This window comes from Acipenser ruthenus, chromosome 44 (assembly GCF_902713425.1).
Source record: "Acipenser ruthenus chromosome 44, fAciRut3.2 maternal haplotype, whole genome shotgun sequence".
NCBI lineage: Eukaryota > Metazoa > Chordata > Actinopteri > Acipenseriformes > Acipenseridae > Acipenser > Acipenser ruthenus.
In genome coordinates, this window is record NC_081232.1 from 4988042 (window position 1) to 5000187 (window position 12146).

General features: G+C 43.9%; 50 non-coding genes and 4 pseudogenes across 50 annotated transcripts; all 54 read left to right on the forward strand.

Annotated features, from left to right (window-relative positions):
* The first annotated feature begins 29 nt into the window (after positions 1-29).
* LOC131718509 (5S ribosomal RNA) lies at positions 30-148 on the forward strand. Its single transcript, XR_009317407.1, has one exon. It is a non-coding gene; the product is annotated as a 5S ribosomal RNA (ribosomal RNA).
* A 114-nt stretch (positions 149-262) lies between these two features.
* Positions 263-381, forward strand: LOC131718510 (5S ribosomal RNA). The gene has a single exon (XR_009317408.1). It is a non-coding gene; the product is annotated as a 5S ribosomal RNA (ribosomal RNA).
* Positions 382-481: 100 nt separating this feature from the next.
* Positions 482-600, forward strand: LOC131718511 (5S ribosomal RNA). Its single transcript, XR_009317409.1, has one exon. It is a non-coding gene; the product is annotated as a 5S ribosomal RNA (ribosomal RNA).
* Positions 601-714: 114 nt separating this feature from the next.
* On the forward strand, positions 715-833 carry LOC131718512 (5S ribosomal RNA). The gene has a single exon (XR_009317410.1). It is a non-coding gene; the product is annotated as a 5S ribosomal RNA (ribosomal RNA).
* Positions 834-947: 114 nt separating this feature from the next.
* LOC131709750 (5S ribosomal RNA) lies at positions 948-1066 on the forward strand. The gene has a single exon (XR_009311612.1). It is a non-coding gene; the product is annotated as a 5S ribosomal RNA (ribosomal RNA).
* A 123-nt stretch (positions 1067-1189) lies between these two features.
* On the forward strand, positions 1190-1308 carry LOC131718514 (5S ribosomal RNA). The gene has a single exon (XR_009317412.1). It is a non-coding gene; the product is annotated as a 5S ribosomal RNA (ribosomal RNA).
* Positions 1309-1422: 114 nt separating this feature from the next.
* Positions 1423-1541, forward strand: LOC131718515 (5S ribosomal RNA). Its single transcript, XR_009317413.1, has one exon. It is a non-coding gene; the product is annotated as a 5S ribosomal RNA (ribosomal RNA).
* Positions 1542-1641: 100 nt separating this feature from the next.
* Positions 1642-1760, forward strand: LOC131718516 (5S ribosomal RNA). The gene has a single exon (XR_009317414.1). It is a non-coding gene; the product is annotated as a 5S ribosomal RNA (ribosomal RNA).
* A 114-nt stretch (positions 1761-1874) lies between these two features.
* LOC131718517 (5S ribosomal RNA) lies at positions 1875-1993 on the forward strand. The gene has a single exon (XR_009317415.1). It is a non-coding gene; the product is annotated as a 5S ribosomal RNA (ribosomal RNA).
* Positions 1994-2093: 100 nt separating this feature from the next.
* Positions 2094-2212, forward strand: LOC131718518 (5S ribosomal RNA). Its single transcript, XR_009317416.1, has one exon. It is a non-coding gene; the product is annotated as a 5S ribosomal RNA (ribosomal RNA).
* A 100-nt stretch (positions 2213-2312) lies between these two features.
* Positions 2313-2431, forward strand: LOC131710985 (5S ribosomal RNA). Its single transcript, XR_009312867.1, has one exon. It is a non-coding gene; the product is annotated as a 5S ribosomal RNA (ribosomal RNA).
* A 100-nt stretch (positions 2432-2531) lies between these two features.
* LOC131711155 (5S ribosomal RNA) lies at positions 2532-2650 on the forward strand. The gene has a single exon (XR_009313037.1). It is a non-coding gene; the product is annotated as a 5S ribosomal RNA (ribosomal RNA).
* A 114-nt stretch (positions 2651-2764) lies between these two features.
* LOC131718519 (5S ribosomal RNA) lies at positions 2765-2883 on the forward strand. The gene has a single exon (XR_009317417.1). It is a non-coding gene; the product is annotated as a 5S ribosomal RNA (ribosomal RNA).
* A 114-nt stretch (positions 2884-2997) lies between these two features.
* LOC131711175 (5S ribosomal RNA) lies at positions 2998-3116 on the forward strand. The gene has a single exon (XR_009313057.1). It is a non-coding gene; the product is annotated as a 5S ribosomal RNA (ribosomal RNA).
* Positions 3117-3216: 100 nt separating this feature from the next.
* Positions 3217-3335, forward strand: LOC131718520 (5S ribosomal RNA). The gene has a single exon (XR_009317418.1). It is a non-coding gene; the product is annotated as a 5S ribosomal RNA (ribosomal RNA).
* Positions 3336-3435: 100 nt separating this feature from the next.
* LOC131710447 (5S ribosomal RNA) lies at positions 3436-3554 on the forward strand. The gene has a single exon (XR_009312319.1). It is a non-coding gene; the product is annotated as a 5S ribosomal RNA (ribosomal RNA).
* A 100-nt stretch (positions 3555-3654) lies between these two features.
* Positions 3655-3773, forward strand: LOC131711122 (5S ribosomal RNA). Its single transcript, XR_009313004.1, has one exon. It is a non-coding gene; the product is annotated as a 5S ribosomal RNA (ribosomal RNA).
* A 111-nt stretch (positions 3774-3884) lies between these two features.
* LOC131713474 (5S ribosomal RNA) lies at positions 3885-4003 on the forward strand (annotated as a pseudogene).
* A 114-nt stretch (positions 4004-4117) lies between these two features.
* LOC131718521 (5S ribosomal RNA) lies at positions 4118-4236 on the forward strand. Its single transcript, XR_009317419.1, has one exon. It is a non-coding gene; the product is annotated as a 5S ribosomal RNA (ribosomal RNA).
* Positions 4237-4336: 100 nt separating this feature from the next.
* On the forward strand, positions 4337-4455 carry LOC131712145 (5S ribosomal RNA). The gene has a single exon (XR_009314037.1). It is a non-coding gene; the product is annotated as a 5S ribosomal RNA (ribosomal RNA).
* A 100-nt stretch (positions 4456-4555) lies between these two features.
* Positions 4556-4674, forward strand: LOC131718522 (5S ribosomal RNA). Its single transcript, XR_009317420.1, has one exon. It is a non-coding gene; the product is annotated as a 5S ribosomal RNA (ribosomal RNA).
* Positions 4675-4774: 100 nt separating this feature from the next.
* On the forward strand, positions 4775-4893 carry LOC131711013 (5S ribosomal RNA). Its single transcript, XR_009312895.1, has one exon. It is a non-coding gene; the product is annotated as a 5S ribosomal RNA (ribosomal RNA).
* Positions 4894-5007: 114 nt separating this feature from the next.
* LOC131709884 (5S ribosomal RNA) lies at positions 5008-5126 on the forward strand. Its single transcript, XR_009311748.1, has one exon. It is a non-coding gene; the product is annotated as a 5S ribosomal RNA (ribosomal RNA).
* Positions 5127-5240: 114 nt separating this feature from the next.
* On the forward strand, positions 5241-5359 carry LOC131711220 (5S ribosomal RNA). The gene has a single exon (XR_009313103.1). It is a non-coding gene; the product is annotated as a 5S ribosomal RNA (ribosomal RNA).
* Positions 5360-5473: 114 nt separating this feature from the next.
* LOC131710725 (5S ribosomal RNA) lies at positions 5474-5592 on the forward strand. Its single transcript, XR_009312607.1, has one exon. It is a non-coding gene; the product is annotated as a 5S ribosomal RNA (ribosomal RNA).
* Positions 5593-5692: 100 nt separating this feature from the next.
* LOC131718523 (5S ribosomal RNA) lies at positions 5693-5811 on the forward strand. The gene has a single exon (XR_009317421.1). It is a non-coding gene; the product is annotated as a 5S ribosomal RNA (ribosomal RNA).
* Positions 5812-5911: 100 nt separating this feature from the next.
* On the forward strand, positions 5912-6030 carry LOC131718525 (5S ribosomal RNA). Its single transcript, XR_009317423.1, has one exon. It is a non-coding gene; the product is annotated as a 5S ribosomal RNA (ribosomal RNA).
* A 100-nt stretch (positions 6031-6130) lies between these two features.
* LOC131718526 (5S ribosomal RNA) lies at positions 6131-6249 on the forward strand. The gene has a single exon (XR_009317424.1). It is a non-coding gene; the product is annotated as a 5S ribosomal RNA (ribosomal RNA).
* Positions 6250-6349: 100 nt separating this feature from the next.
* LOC131718527 (5S ribosomal RNA) lies at positions 6350-6468 on the forward strand. Its single transcript, XR_009317425.1, has one exon. It is a non-coding gene; the product is annotated as a 5S ribosomal RNA (ribosomal RNA).
* A 114-nt stretch (positions 6469-6582) lies between these two features.
* Positions 6583-6701, forward strand: LOC131718528 (5S ribosomal RNA). Its single transcript, XR_009317426.1, has one exon. It is a non-coding gene; the product is annotated as a 5S ribosomal RNA (ribosomal RNA).
* A 114-nt stretch (positions 6702-6815) lies between these two features.
* LOC131715089 (5S ribosomal RNA) lies at positions 6816-6924 on the forward strand (annotated as a pseudogene).
* Positions 6925-7024: 100 nt separating this feature from the next.
* On the forward strand, positions 7025-7143 carry LOC131718529 (5S ribosomal RNA). The gene has a single exon (XR_009317427.1). It is a non-coding gene; the product is annotated as a 5S ribosomal RNA (ribosomal RNA).
* A 114-nt stretch (positions 7144-7257) lies between these two features.
* Positions 7258-7376, forward strand: LOC131718530 (5S ribosomal RNA). The gene has a single exon (XR_009317428.1). It is a non-coding gene; the product is annotated as a 5S ribosomal RNA (ribosomal RNA).
* Positions 7377-7490: 114 nt separating this feature from the next.
* Positions 7491-7609, forward strand: LOC131718531 (5S ribosomal RNA). The gene has a single exon (XR_009317429.1). It is a non-coding gene; the product is annotated as a 5S ribosomal RNA (ribosomal RNA).
* A 100-nt stretch (positions 7610-7709) lies between these two features.
* On the forward strand, positions 7710-7828 carry LOC131718532 (5S ribosomal RNA). The gene has a single exon (XR_009317430.1). It is a non-coding gene; the product is annotated as a 5S ribosomal RNA (ribosomal RNA).
* Positions 7829-7928: 100 nt separating this feature from the next.
* Positions 7929-8047, forward strand: LOC131718533 (5S ribosomal RNA). The gene has a single exon (XR_009317431.1). It is a non-coding gene; the product is annotated as a 5S ribosomal RNA (ribosomal RNA).
* Positions 8048-8161: 114 nt separating this feature from the next.
* On the forward strand, positions 8162-8280 carry LOC131718534 (5S ribosomal RNA). The gene has a single exon (XR_009317432.1). It is a non-coding gene; the product is annotated as a 5S ribosomal RNA (ribosomal RNA).
* A 100-nt stretch (positions 8281-8380) lies between these two features.
* Positions 8381-8499, forward strand: LOC131718536 (5S ribosomal RNA). Its single transcript, XR_009317434.1, has one exon. It is a non-coding gene; the product is annotated as a 5S ribosomal RNA (ribosomal RNA).
* A 100-nt stretch (positions 8500-8599) lies between these two features.
* On the forward strand, positions 8600-8738 carry LOC131713861 (5S ribosomal RNA; annotated as a pseudogene).
* Positions 8739-8852: 114 nt separating this feature from the next.
* Positions 8853-8961, forward strand: LOC131715090 (5S ribosomal RNA; annotated as a pseudogene).
* Positions 8962-9061: 100 nt separating this feature from the next.
* Positions 9062-9180, forward strand: LOC131718537 (5S ribosomal RNA). The gene has a single exon (XR_009317435.1). It is a non-coding gene; the product is annotated as a 5S ribosomal RNA (ribosomal RNA).
* A 114-nt stretch (positions 9181-9294) lies between these two features.
* On the forward strand, positions 9295-9413 carry LOC131720723 (5S ribosomal RNA). Its single transcript, XR_009319620.1, has one exon. It is a non-coding gene; the product is annotated as a 5S ribosomal RNA (ribosomal RNA).
* Positions 9414-9513: 100 nt separating this feature from the next.
* On the forward strand, positions 9514-9632 carry LOC131718538 (5S ribosomal RNA). Its single transcript, XR_009317436.1, has one exon. It is a non-coding gene; the product is annotated as a 5S ribosomal RNA (ribosomal RNA).
* A 101-nt stretch (positions 9633-9733) lies between these two features.
* Positions 9734-9852, forward strand: LOC131718539 (5S ribosomal RNA). Its single transcript, XR_009317437.1, has one exon. It is a non-coding gene; the product is annotated as a 5S ribosomal RNA (ribosomal RNA).
* Positions 9853-9966: 114 nt separating this feature from the next.
* LOC131718540 (5S ribosomal RNA) lies at positions 9967-10085 on the forward strand. Its single transcript, XR_009317438.1, has one exon. It is a non-coding gene; the product is annotated as a 5S ribosomal RNA (ribosomal RNA).
* Positions 10086-10185: 100 nt separating this feature from the next.
* LOC131718541 (5S ribosomal RNA) lies at positions 10186-10304 on the forward strand. Its single transcript, XR_009317439.1, has one exon. It is a non-coding gene; the product is annotated as a 5S ribosomal RNA (ribosomal RNA).
* A 100-nt stretch (positions 10305-10404) lies between these two features.
* On the forward strand, positions 10405-10523 carry LOC131718542 (5S ribosomal RNA). The gene has a single exon (XR_009317440.1). It is a non-coding gene; the product is annotated as a 5S ribosomal RNA (ribosomal RNA).
* Positions 10524-10623: 100 nt separating this feature from the next.
* On the forward strand, positions 10624-10742 carry LOC131718543 (5S ribosomal RNA). The gene has a single exon (XR_009317441.1). It is a non-coding gene; the product is annotated as a 5S ribosomal RNA (ribosomal RNA).
* Positions 10743-10856: 114 nt separating this feature from the next.
* On the forward strand, positions 10857-10975 carry LOC131718544 (5S ribosomal RNA). Its single transcript, XR_009317442.1, has one exon. It is a non-coding gene; the product is annotated as a 5S ribosomal RNA (ribosomal RNA).
* A 100-nt stretch (positions 10976-11075) lies between these two features.
* Positions 11076-11194, forward strand: LOC131718545 (5S ribosomal RNA). The gene has a single exon (XR_009317443.1). It is a non-coding gene; the product is annotated as a 5S ribosomal RNA (ribosomal RNA).
* A 114-nt stretch (positions 11195-11308) lies between these two features.
* LOC131710353 (5S ribosomal RNA) lies at positions 11309-11427 on the forward strand. The gene has a single exon (XR_009312225.1). It is a non-coding gene; the product is annotated as a 5S ribosomal RNA (ribosomal RNA).
* A 114-nt stretch (positions 11428-11541) lies between these two features.
* LOC131718547 (5S ribosomal RNA) lies at positions 11542-11660 on the forward strand. Its single transcript, XR_009317445.1, has one exon. It is a non-coding gene; the product is annotated as a 5S ribosomal RNA (ribosomal RNA).
* A 114-nt stretch (positions 11661-11774) lies between these two features.
* On the forward strand, positions 11775-11893 carry LOC131718548 (5S ribosomal RNA). The gene has a single exon (XR_009317446.1). It is a non-coding gene; the product is annotated as a 5S ribosomal RNA (ribosomal RNA).
* A 100-nt stretch (positions 11894-11993) lies between these two features.
* LOC131718549 (5S ribosomal RNA) lies at positions 11994-12112 on the forward strand. Its single transcript, XR_009317447.1, has one exon. It is a non-coding gene; the product is annotated as a 5S ribosomal RNA (ribosomal RNA).
* Positions 12113-12146: the final 34 nt, after the last annotated feature.

Below are 12146 nucleotides of genomic sequence, written 5' to 3' on the forward strand. Positions count from 1 at the left end.
ATAAAAGTCATGAAAGCAGAAATGCAATCGCCTGCGGCCACACCACCTTGAATAAGCCTGATCTCGTCTGATCTCAGAAGCTAAGCAATGTTGGGCTTGGTTAGTACTTGGATGGGAGACCACCTGGGAATATCAAGTGCTGCAGGCATTACATTTTTGTAATTACATTTTACAATTGAAATGTGTGGAGGACAAAAGGAAATTTTGGAGGAATCACCCCCAGCTCACTAAACATAAAAGTCATGAAAGCAGAAATGCAATCGCCTGCGGCCACACCACCTTGAATAAGCCTGATCTCGTCTGATCTCAGAAGCTAAGCAATGTTGGGCTTGGTTAGTACTTGGATGGGAGACCACCTGGGAATATCAAGTGCTGCAGGCATTACATTTTACAATTGAAATGTGTGGAGGACAAAAGGAAATTTTGGAGGAATCACCCCCAGCTCACTAAACATAAAAGTCATGAAAGCAGAAATGCAATCGCCTGCGGCCACACCACCTTGAATAAGCCTGATCTCGTCTGATCTCAGAAGCTAAGCAATGTTGGGCTTGGTTAGTACTTGGATGGGAGACCACCTGGGAATATCAAGTGCTGCAGGCATTACATTTTTGTAATTACATTTTACAATTGAAATGTGTGGAGGACAAAAGGAAATTTTGGAGGAATCACCCCCAGCTCACTAAACATAAAAGTCATGAAAGCAGAAATGCAATCGCCTGCGGCCACACCACCTTGAATAAGCCTGATCTCGTCTGATCTCAGAAGCTAAGCAATGTTGGGCTTGGTTAGTACTTGGATGGGAGACCACCTGGGAATATCAAGTGCTGCAGGCATTACATTTTTGTAATTACATTTTACAATTGAAATGTGTGGAGGACAAAAGGAAATTTTGGAGGAATCACCCCCAGCTCACTAAACATAAAAGTCATGAAAGCAGAAATGCAATCGCCTGCGGCCACACCACCTTGAATAAGCCTGATCTCGTCTGATCTCAGAAGCTAAGCAATGTTGGGCTTGGTTAGTACTTGGATGGGAGACCACCTGAGAATATCAAGTGCTGCAGGCATTACATTTTTGTAATTACATTTTACAATTGAAATGTGTGGAGGACAAAAGGAAATTTTGGAGGAATCACCCCCAGCTCACTAAACATAAAAGTCATGAAAGCAATGAAAGCAGAAATGCAATCGCCTGCGGCCACACCACCTTGAATAAGCCTGATCTCGTCTGATCTCAGAAGCTAAGCAATGTTGGGCTTGGTTAGTACTTGGATGGGAGACCACCTGGGAATATCAAGTGCTGCAGGCATTACATTTTTGTAATTACATTTTACAATTGAAATGTGTGGAGGACAAAAGGAAATTTTGGAGGAATCACCCCCAGCTCACTAAACATAAAAGTCATGAAAGCAGAAATGCAATCGCCTGCGGCCACACCACCTTGAATAAGCCTGATCTCGTCTGATCTCAGAAGCTAAGCAATGTTGGGCTTGGTTAGTACTTGGATGGGAGACCACCTGGGAATATCAAGTGCTGCAGGCATTACATTTTACAATTGAAATGTGTGGAGGACAAAAGGAAATTTTGGAGGAATCACCCCCAGCTCACTAAACATAAAAGTCATGAAAGCAGCAATGCAATCGCCTGCGGCCACACCACCTTGAATAAGCCTGATCTCGTCTGATCTCAGAAGCTAAGCAATGTTGGGCTTGGTTAGTACTTGGATGGGAGACCACCTGGGAATATCAAGTGCTGCAGGCATTACATTTTAGTAATTACATTTTACAATTGAAATGTGTGGAGGACAAAAGGAAATTTTGGAGGAATCACCCCCAGCTCACTAAACATAAAAGTCATGAAAGCAGAAACGCAATCGCCTGCGGCCACACCACCTTGAATAAGCCTGATCTCGTCTGATCTCAGAAGCTAAGCAATGTTGGGCTTGGTTAGTACTTGGATGGGAGACCACCTGGGAATATCAAGTGCTGCAGGCATTACATTTTACAATTGAAATGTGTGGAGGACAAAAGGAAATTTTGGAGGAATCACCCCCAGCTCACTAAACATAAAAGTCATGAAAGCAGAAATGCAATCGCCTGCGGCCACACCACCTTGAATAAGCCTGATCTCGTCTGATCTCAGAAGCTAAGCAATGTTGGGCTTGGTTAGTACTTGGATGGGAGACCACCTGGGAATATCAAGTGCTGCAGGCATTACATTTTACAATTGAAATGTGTGGAGGACAAAAGGAAATTTTGGAGGAATCACCCCCAGCTCACTAAACATAAAAGTCATGAAAGCAGAAATGCAATCGCCTGCGGCCACACCACCTTGAATAAGCCTGATCTCGTCTGATCTCAGAAGCTAAGCAATGTTGGGCTTGGTTAGTACTTGGATGGAAGACCACCTGGGAATATCAAGTGCTGCAGGCATTACATTTTACAATTGAAATGTGTGGAGGACAAAAGGAAATTTTGGAGGAATCACCCCCAGCTCACTAAACATAAAAGTCATGAAAGCAGAAATGCAATCGCCTGCGGCCACACCACCTTGAATAAGCCTGATCTCGTCTGATCTCAGAAGCTAAGCAATGTTGGGCTTGGTTAGTATTTGGATGGGAGACCACCTGGGAATATCAAGTGCTGCAGGCATTACATTTTTGTAATTACATTTTACAATTGAAATGTGTGGAGGACAAAAGGAAATTTTGGAGGAATCACCCCCAGCTCACTAAACATAAAAGTCATGAAAGCAGAAATGCAATCGCCTGCGGCCACACCACCTTGAATAAGCCTGATCTCGTCTGATCTCAGAAGCTAAGCAATGTTGGGCTTGGTTAGTACTTGGATGGGAGACCACCTGGGAATATCAAGTGCTGCAGGCATTACATTTTTGTAATTACATTTTACAATTGAAATGTGTGGAGGACAAAAGGAAATTTTGGAGGAATCACCCCCAGCTCACTAAACATAAAAGTCATGAAAGCAGAAATGCAATCGCCTGCGGCCACACCACCTTGAATAAGCCTGATCTCGTCTGATCTCAGAAGCTAAGCAATGTTGGGCTTGGTTAGTACTTGGATGGGAGACCACCTCGGAATATCAAGTGCTGCAGGCATTACATTTTACAATTGAAATGTGTGGAGGACAAAAGGAAATTTTGGAGGAATCACCCCCAGCTCACTAAACATAAAAGTCATGAAAGCAGAAATGCAATCGCCTGCGGCCACACCACCTTGAATAAGCCTGATCTCGTCTGATCTCAGAAGCTAAGCAATGTTGGGCTTGGTTAGTACTTGGATGGGAGACCACCTGGGAATATCAAGTGCTGCAGGCATTACAATTTACAATTGAAATGTGTGGAGGACAAAAGGAAATTTTGGAGGAATCACCCCCAGCTCACTAAACATAAAAGTCATGAAAGCAGAAATGCAATCGCCTGCGGCCACACCACCTTGAATATGCCTGATCTCGTCTGATCTCAGAAGCTAAGCAATGTTGGGCTTGGTTAGTACTTGGATGGGAGACCACCTGGGAATATCAAGTGCTGCAGGCATTACATTTTACAATTGAAATGTGTGGAGGACAAAAGGAAATTTTGGAGGAATCACCCCCAGCTCACTAAACATAAAAGTCATGAAAGCAGAAATGCAATCGCCTGCGGCCACACCACCTTGAATAAGCCTGATCTCGTCTGATCTCTGAAGCTAAGCAATGTTGGGCTTGGTTAGTACTTGGATGGGAGACCACCTGGGAATATCAAGTGCTGCAGGCATTACATTTTTGTAATTACATTTTACAATTGAAATGTGTGGACAAAAGGAAATTTTGGAGGAATCACCCCCAGCTCACTAAACATAAAAGTCATGAAAGCAGAAATGCAATCGCCTGCGGCCACACCACCTTGAATAAGCCTGATCTCGTCTCATCTCAGAAGCTAAGCAATGTTGGGCTTGGTTAGTACTTGGATGGGAGACCACCTGGGAATATCAAGTGCTGCAGGCATTACATTTTTGTAATTACATTTTACAATTGAAATGTGTGGAGGACAAAAGGAAATTTTGGAGGAATCACCCCCAGCTCACTAAACATAAAAGTCATGAAAGCAGAAATGCAATCGCCTGCGGCCACACCACCTTGAATAAGCCTGATCTCGTCTGATCTCAGAAGCTAAGCAATGTTGGGCTTGGTTAGTACTTGGATGGGAGACCACCTGGGAATATCAAGTGCTGCAGGCATTACATTTTACAATTGAAATGTGTGGAGGACAAAAGGAAATTTTGGAGGAATCACCCCCAGCTCACTAAACATAAAAGTCATGAAAGCAGAAATGCAATCGCCTGCGGCCACACCACCTTGAATAAGCCTGATCTCGTCTGATCTCAGAAGCTAAGCAATGTTGGGCTTGGTTAGTGCTTGGATGGGAGACCACCTGGGAATATCAAGTGCTGCAGGCATTACATTTTACAATTGAAATGTGTGGAGGACAAAAGGAAATTTTGGAGGAATCACCCCCAGCTCACTAAACATAAAAGTCATGAAAGCAGGAATGCAATCGCCTGCGGCCACACCACCTTGAATAAGCCTGATCTCGTCTGATCTCAGAAGCTAAGCAATGTTGGGCTTGGTTAGTACTTGGATGGGAGACCACCTGGGAATATCAAGTGCTGCAGGCATTACATTTTACAATTGAAATGTGTGGAGGACAAAAGGAAATTTTGGAGGAATCACCCCCAGCTCACTAAACATAAAAGTCATGAAAGCAGAAATGCAATCGCCTGCGGCCACACCACCTTGAATAAGCCTGATCTCGTCTGATCTCAGAAGCTAAGCAATGTTGGGCTTGGTTAGTACTTGGATGGTAGACCACCTGGGAATATCAAGTGCTGCAGGCATTACATTTTTGTAATTACATTTTACAATTGAAATGTGTGGAGGACAAAAGGAAATTTTGGAGGAATCACCCCCAGCTCACTAAACATAAAAGTCATGAAAGCAGAAACGCAATCGCCTGCGGCCACACCACCTTGAATAAGCCTGATCTCGTCTGATCTCAGAAGCTAAGCAATGTTGGGCTTGGTTAGTACTTGGATGGGAGACCACCTGGGAATAACAAGTGCTGCAGGCATTACATTTTTGTAATTACATTTTACAATTGAAATGTGTGGAGGACAAAAGGAAATTTTGGAGGAATCACCCCCAGCTCACTAAACATAAAAGTCATGAAAGCAGAAATGCAATCGCCTGCGGCCACACCACCTTGAATAAGCCTGATCTCGTCTGATCTCAGAAGCTAAGCAATGTTGGGTTTGGTTAGTACTTGGATGGGAGACCACCTGGGAATATCAAGTGCTGCAGGCATTACATTTTTGTAATTACATTTTACAATTGAAATGTGTGGAGGACAAAAGGAAATTTTGGAGGAATCACCCCCAGCTCACTAAACATAAAAGTCATGAAAGCAGAAATGCAATCGCCTGCGGCCACACCACCTTGAATAAGCCTGATCTCGTCTGATCTCAGAAGCTAAGCAATGCTGGGCTTGGTTAGTACTTGAATGGGAGACCACCTGGGAATATCAAGTGCTGCAGGCATTACATTTTACAATTGAAATGTGTGGAGGACAAAAGGAAATTTTGGAGGAATCACCCCCAGCTCACTAAACATAAAAGTCATGAAAGCAGAAATGCAATCGCCTGCGGCCACACCACCTTGAATAAGCCTGATCTCGTCTGATCTCAGAAGCTAAGCAATGTTGGGCTTGGTTAGTACTTGGATGGGAGACCACCTGGGAATATCAAGTGCTGCAGGCATTACATTTTACAATTGAAATGTGTGGAGGACAATAGGAAATTTTGGAGGAATCACCCCCAGCTCACTAAACATAAAAGTCATGAAAGTAGAAATGCAATCGCCTGCGGCCACACCACCTTGAATAAGCCTGATCTCGTCTGATCTCAGAAGCTAAGCAATGTTGGGCTTGGTTAGTACTTGGATGGGAGACCACCTGGGAATATCAAGTGCTGCAGGCATTACATTTTACAATTGAAATGTGTGGAGGACAAAAGGAAATTTTGGAGGAATCACCCCCAGCTCACTAAACATAAAAGTCATGAAAGCAGAAATGCAATCGCCTGCGGCCACACCACCTTGAATAAGCCTGATCTCGTCTGATCTCAGAAGCTAAGCAATGTTGGGCTTGGTTAGTACTTGGATGGGAGACCACCTGGGAATATCAAGTGCTGCAGGCATTACATTTTACAATTGAAATGTGTGGAGGACAAAAGGAAATTTTGGAGGAATCACCCCCAGCTCACTAAACATAAAAGTCATGAAAGCAGAAATGCAATCGCCTGCGGCCACACCACCTTGAATAAGCCTGATCTCGTCTGATCTCAGAAGCTAAGCAATGTTGGGCTTGGTTAGTACTTGGATGGGAGACCACCTGGGAATATCAAGTGCTGCAGGCATTACATTTTTGTAATTACATTTTACAATTGAAATGTGTGGAGGACAAAAGGAAATTTTGGAGGAATCACCCCCAGCTCACTAAACATAAAAGTCATGAAAGCAGAAATGCAATCGCCTGCGGCCACACCACCTTGAATAAGCCTGATCTCGTCTGATCTCAGAAGCTAAGCAATGTTGGGCTTGGTTAGTACTTGGATGGGAGACCACCTGGGAATATCAAGTGCTGCAGGCATTACATTTTTGTAATTACATTTTACAATTGAAATGTGTGGAGGACAAAAGGAAATTTTGGAGGAATCACCCCCAGCTCACTAAACATAAAAGTCATGAAAGCAGAAATGCAATCGCCTGCGGCCACACCACCTTGAATAAGCCTGATCTCAGAAGCTAAGCAATGTTGGGCTTGGTTAGTACTTGGATGGGAGACCACCTGGGAATATCAAGTGCTGCAGGCATTACATTTTACAATTGAAATGTGTGGAGGACAAAAGGAAATTTTGGAGGAATCACCCCCAGCTCACTAAACATAAAAGTCATGAAAGCAGAAATGCAATCGCCTGCGGCCACACCACCTTGAATAAGCCTGATCTCGTCTGATCTCAGAAGCTAAGCAATGTTGGGCTTGGTTAGTACTTGGATGGGAGACCACCTGGGAATATCAAGTGCTGCAGGCATTACATTTTTGTAATTACATTTTACAATTGAAATGTGTGGAGGACAAAAGGAAATTTTGGAGGGATCACCCCCAGCTCACTAAACATAAAAGTCATGAAAGCAGAAATGCAATCGCCTGCGGCCACACCACCTTGAATAAGCCTGATCTCGTCTGATCTCAGAAGCTAAGCAATGTTGGGCTTGGTTAGTACTTGGATGGGAGACCACCTGGGAATATCAAGTGCTGCAGGCATTACATTTTTGTAATTACATTTTACAATTGAAATGTGTGGAGGACAAAAGGAAATTTTGGAGGAATCACCCCCAGCTCACTAAACATAAAAGTCATGAAAGCAGAAATGCAATCGCCTGCGGCCACACCACCTTGAATAAGCCTGATCTCGTCTGATCTCAGAAGCTAAGCAATGTTGGGCTTGGTTAGTACTTGGATGGGAGACCACCTGGGAATATCAAGTGCTGCAGGCATTACATTTTACAATTGAAATGTGTGGAGGACAAAAGGAAATTTTGGAGGAATCACCCCCAGCTCACTAAACATAAAAGTCATGAAAGCAGAAATGCAATCGCCTGCGGCCACACCACCTTGAATAAGCCTGATCTCGTCTGATCTCAGAAGCTAAGCAATGTTGGGCTTGGTTAGTACTTGGATGGGAGACCACCTGGGAATATCAAGTGCTGCAGGCATTACATTTTACAATTGAAATGTGTGGAGGACAAAAGGAAATTTTGGAGGAATCACCCCCAGCTCACTAAACATAAAAGTCATGAAAGCAGAAATGCAATCGCCTGCGGCCACACCACCTTGAATAAGCCTGATCTCGTCTGATCTCAGAAGCTAAGCAATGTTGGGCTTGGTTAGTACTTGGATGGGAGACCACCTGGGAATATCAAGTGCTGCAGGCATTACATTTTTGTAATTACATTTTACAATTGAAATGTGTGGACGACAAAAGGAAATTTTGGAGGAATCACCCCCAGCTCACTAAACATAAAAGTCATGAAAGCAGAAATGCAATCGCCTGCGGCCACACCACCTTGAATAAGCCTGATCTCGTCTGATCTCAGAAGCTAAGCAATGTTGGGCTTGGTTAGTACTTGGATGGGAGACCACCTGGGAATATCAAGTGCTGCAGGCATTACATTTTACAATTGAAATGTGTGGAGGACAAAAGGAAATTTTGGAGGAATCACCCCCAGCTCACTAAACATAAAAGTCATGAAAGCAGAAATGCAATCGCCTGCGGCCACACCACCTTGAATAAGCCTGATCTCGTCTGATCTCAGAAGCTAAGCAATGTTGGGCTTGGTTAGTACTTGGATGGGAGACCACCTGGGAATATCAAGTGCTGCAGGCATTACATTTTACAATTGAAATGTGTGGAGGACAAAAGGAAATTTTGGAGGAATCACCCCCAGCTCACTAAACATAAAAGTCATGAAAGCAGAAATGCACTCGCCTGCGGCCACACCACCTTGAATAAGCCTGATCTCGTCTGATCTCGTCTGATCTCGTCTGATCTCAGAAGCTAAGCAATGTTGGGCTTGGTTAGTACTTGGATGGGAGACCACCTGGGAATATCAAGTGCTGCAGGCATTACATTTTTGTAATTACATTTTACAATTGAAATGTGTGGAGGACAAAAGGAAATTTTGGAGGAATCACCCCCAGCTCACTAAACATAAAAGTCATGAAAGCAGAAATGCAATCGCCTGCGGCCACACCACCTTGAATAAGCCTGATCTCAGAAGCTAAGCAATGTTGGGCTTGGTTAGTACTTGGATGGGAGACCACCTGGGAATATCAAGTGCTGCAGGCATTACATTTTACAATTGAAATGTGTGGAGGACAAAAGGAAATTTTGGAGGAATCACCCCCAGCTCACTAAACATAAAAGTCATGAAAGCAGAAATGCAATCGCCTGCGGCCACACCACCTTGAATAAGCCTGATCTCGTCTGATCTCAGAAGCTAAGCAATGTTGGGCTTGGTTAGTACTTGGATGGGAGACCACCTGGGAATATCAAGTGCTGCAGGCATTACATTTTTGTAATTACATTTTACAATTGAAATGTGTGGAGGACAAAAGGAAATTTTGGAGGAATCACCCCCAGCTCACTAAACATAAAAGTCTTGAAAGCAGAAATGCAATCGCCTGCGGCCACACCACCTTGAATAAGCCTGATCTCGTCTGATCTCAGAAGCTAAGCAATGTTGGGCTTGGATAGTACTTGGATGGGAGACCACCTGGGAATATCAAGTGCTGCAGGCATTACATTTTACAATTGAAATGTGTGGAGGACAAAAGGAAATTTTGGAGGAATCACCCCCAGCTCACTAAACATAAAAGTCATGAAAGCAGAAATGCAATCGCCTGCGGCCACACCACCTTGAATAAGCCTGATCTCGTCTGATCTCAGAAGCTAAGCAATGTTGGGCTTGGTTAGTACTTGGATGGGAGACCACCTGGGAATATCAAGTGCTGCAGGCATTACATTTTACAATTGAAATGTGTGGAGGACAAAAGGAAATTTTGGAGGAATCACCCCCCAGCTCACTAAACATAAAAGTCATGAAAGCAGAAATGCAATCGCCTGCGGCCACACCACCTTGAATAAGCCTGATCTCGTCTGATCTCAGAAGCTAAGCAATGTTGGGCTTGGTTAGTACTTGGATGGGAGACCACCTGGGAATATCAAGTGCTGCAGGCATTACATTTTTGTAATTACATTTTACAATTGAAATGTGTGGAGGACAAAAGGAAATTTTGGAGGAATCACCCCCAGCTCACTAAACATAAAAGTCATGAAAGCAGAACAGCAATCGCCTGCGGCCACACCACCTTGAATAAGCCTGATCTCGTCTGATCTCAGAAGCTAAGCAATGTTGGGCTTGGTTAGTACTTGGATGGGAGACCACCTGGGAATATCAAGTGCTGCAGGCATTACATTTTACAATTGAAATGTGTGGAGGACAAAAGGAAATTTTGGAGGAATCACCCCCAGCTCACTAAACATAAAAGTCATGAAAGCAGAAATGCAATCGCCTGCGGCCACACCACCTTGAATAAGCCTGATCTCGTCTGATCTCAGAAGCTAAGCAATGTTGGGCTTGGTTAGTACTTGGATGGGAGACCACCTGGGAATATCAAGTGCTGCAGGCATTACATTTTACAATTGAAATGTGTGGAGGACAAAAGGAAATTTTGGAGGAATCACCCCCAGCTCACTAAACATAAAAGTCATGAAAGCAGAAATGCAATCGCCTGCGGCCACACCACCTTGAATAAGCCTGATCTCGTCTGATCTCAGAAGCTAAGCAATGTTGGGCTTGGTTAGTACTTGGATGGGAGACCACCTGGGAATATCAAGTGCTGCAGGCATTACATTTTACAATTGAAATGTGTGGAGGACAAAAGGAAATTTTGGAGGAATCACCCCCAGCTCACTAAACATAAAAGTCATGAAAGCAGAAATGCAATCGCCTGCGGCCACACCACCTTGAATAAGCCTGATCTCGTCTGATCTCAGAAGCTAAGCAATGTTGGGCTTGGTTAGTACTTGGATGGGAGACCACCTGGGAATATCAAGTGCTGCAGGCATTACATTTTTGTAATTACATTTTACAATTGAAATGTGTGGAGGACAAAAGGAAATTTTGGAGGAATCACCCCCAGCTCACTAAACATAAAAGTCATGAAAGCAGAAATGCAATCGCCTGCGGCCACACCACCTTGAATAAGCCTGATCTCGTCTGATCTCAGAAGCTAAGCAATGTTGGGCTTGGTTAGTACTTGGATGGGAGACCACCTGGGAATATCAAGTGCTGCAGGCATTACATTTTACAATAGAAATGTGTGGAGGACAAAAGGAAATTTTGGAGGAATCACCCCCAGCTCACTAAACATAAAAGTCATGAAAGCAGAACTGCAATCGCCTGCGGCCACACCACCTTGAATAAGCCTGATCTCGTCTGATCTCAGAAGCTAAGCAATGTTGGGCTTGGTTAGTACTTGGATGGGAGACCACCTGGGAATATCAAGTGCTGCAGGCATTACATTTTTGTAATTACATTTTACAATTGAAATGTGTGGAGGACAAAAGGAAATTTTGGAGAAATCACCCCCAGCTCACTAAACATAAAAGTCATGAAAGCAGAAATGCAATCGCCTGTGGCCACACCACCTTGAATAAGCCTGATCTCGTCTGATCTCAGAAGCTAAGCAACGTTGGGCTTGGTTAGTACTTGGATGGGAGACCACCTGGGAATATCAAGTGCTGCAGGCATTACATTTTTGTAATTACATTTTACAATTGAAATGTGTGGAGGACAAAAGGAAATTTTGGAGGAATCACCCCCAGCTCACTAAACATAAAAGTCATGAAAGCAGAAATGCAATCGCCTGCGGCCACACCACCTTGAATAAGCCTGATCTCGTCTGATCTCAGAAGCTAAGCAATGTTGGGCTTGGTTAGTACTTGGATGGGAGACCACCTGGGAATATCAAGTGCTGCAGGCATTACATTTTTGTAATTACATTTTACAATTGAAATGTGTGGAGGACAAAAGGAAATTTTGGAGGAATCACCCCCAGCTCACTAAACATAAAAGTCATGAAAGCAGAAATGCAATCGCCTGCGGCCACACCACCTTGAATAAGCCTGATCTCGTCTGATCTCAGAAGCTAAGCAATGTTGGGCTTGGTTAGTACTTGGATGGGAGACCACCTGGGAATATCAAGTGCTGCAGGCATTACATTTTACAATTGAAATGTGTGGAGGACAAAAGCAAATTTTGGAGGAATCACCCCCAGCTCACTAAACATAAAAGTCATGAAAGCAGAAATGCAATCGCCTGCGGCCACACCACCTTGAATAAGCCTGATCTCGTCTGATCTCAGAAGCTAAGCAATGTTGGGCTTGGTTAGTACTTGGATGGGAGACCACCTGGGAATATCAAGTGCTGCAGGCATTACATTTTACAATTGAAATGTGTGGAGGACAAA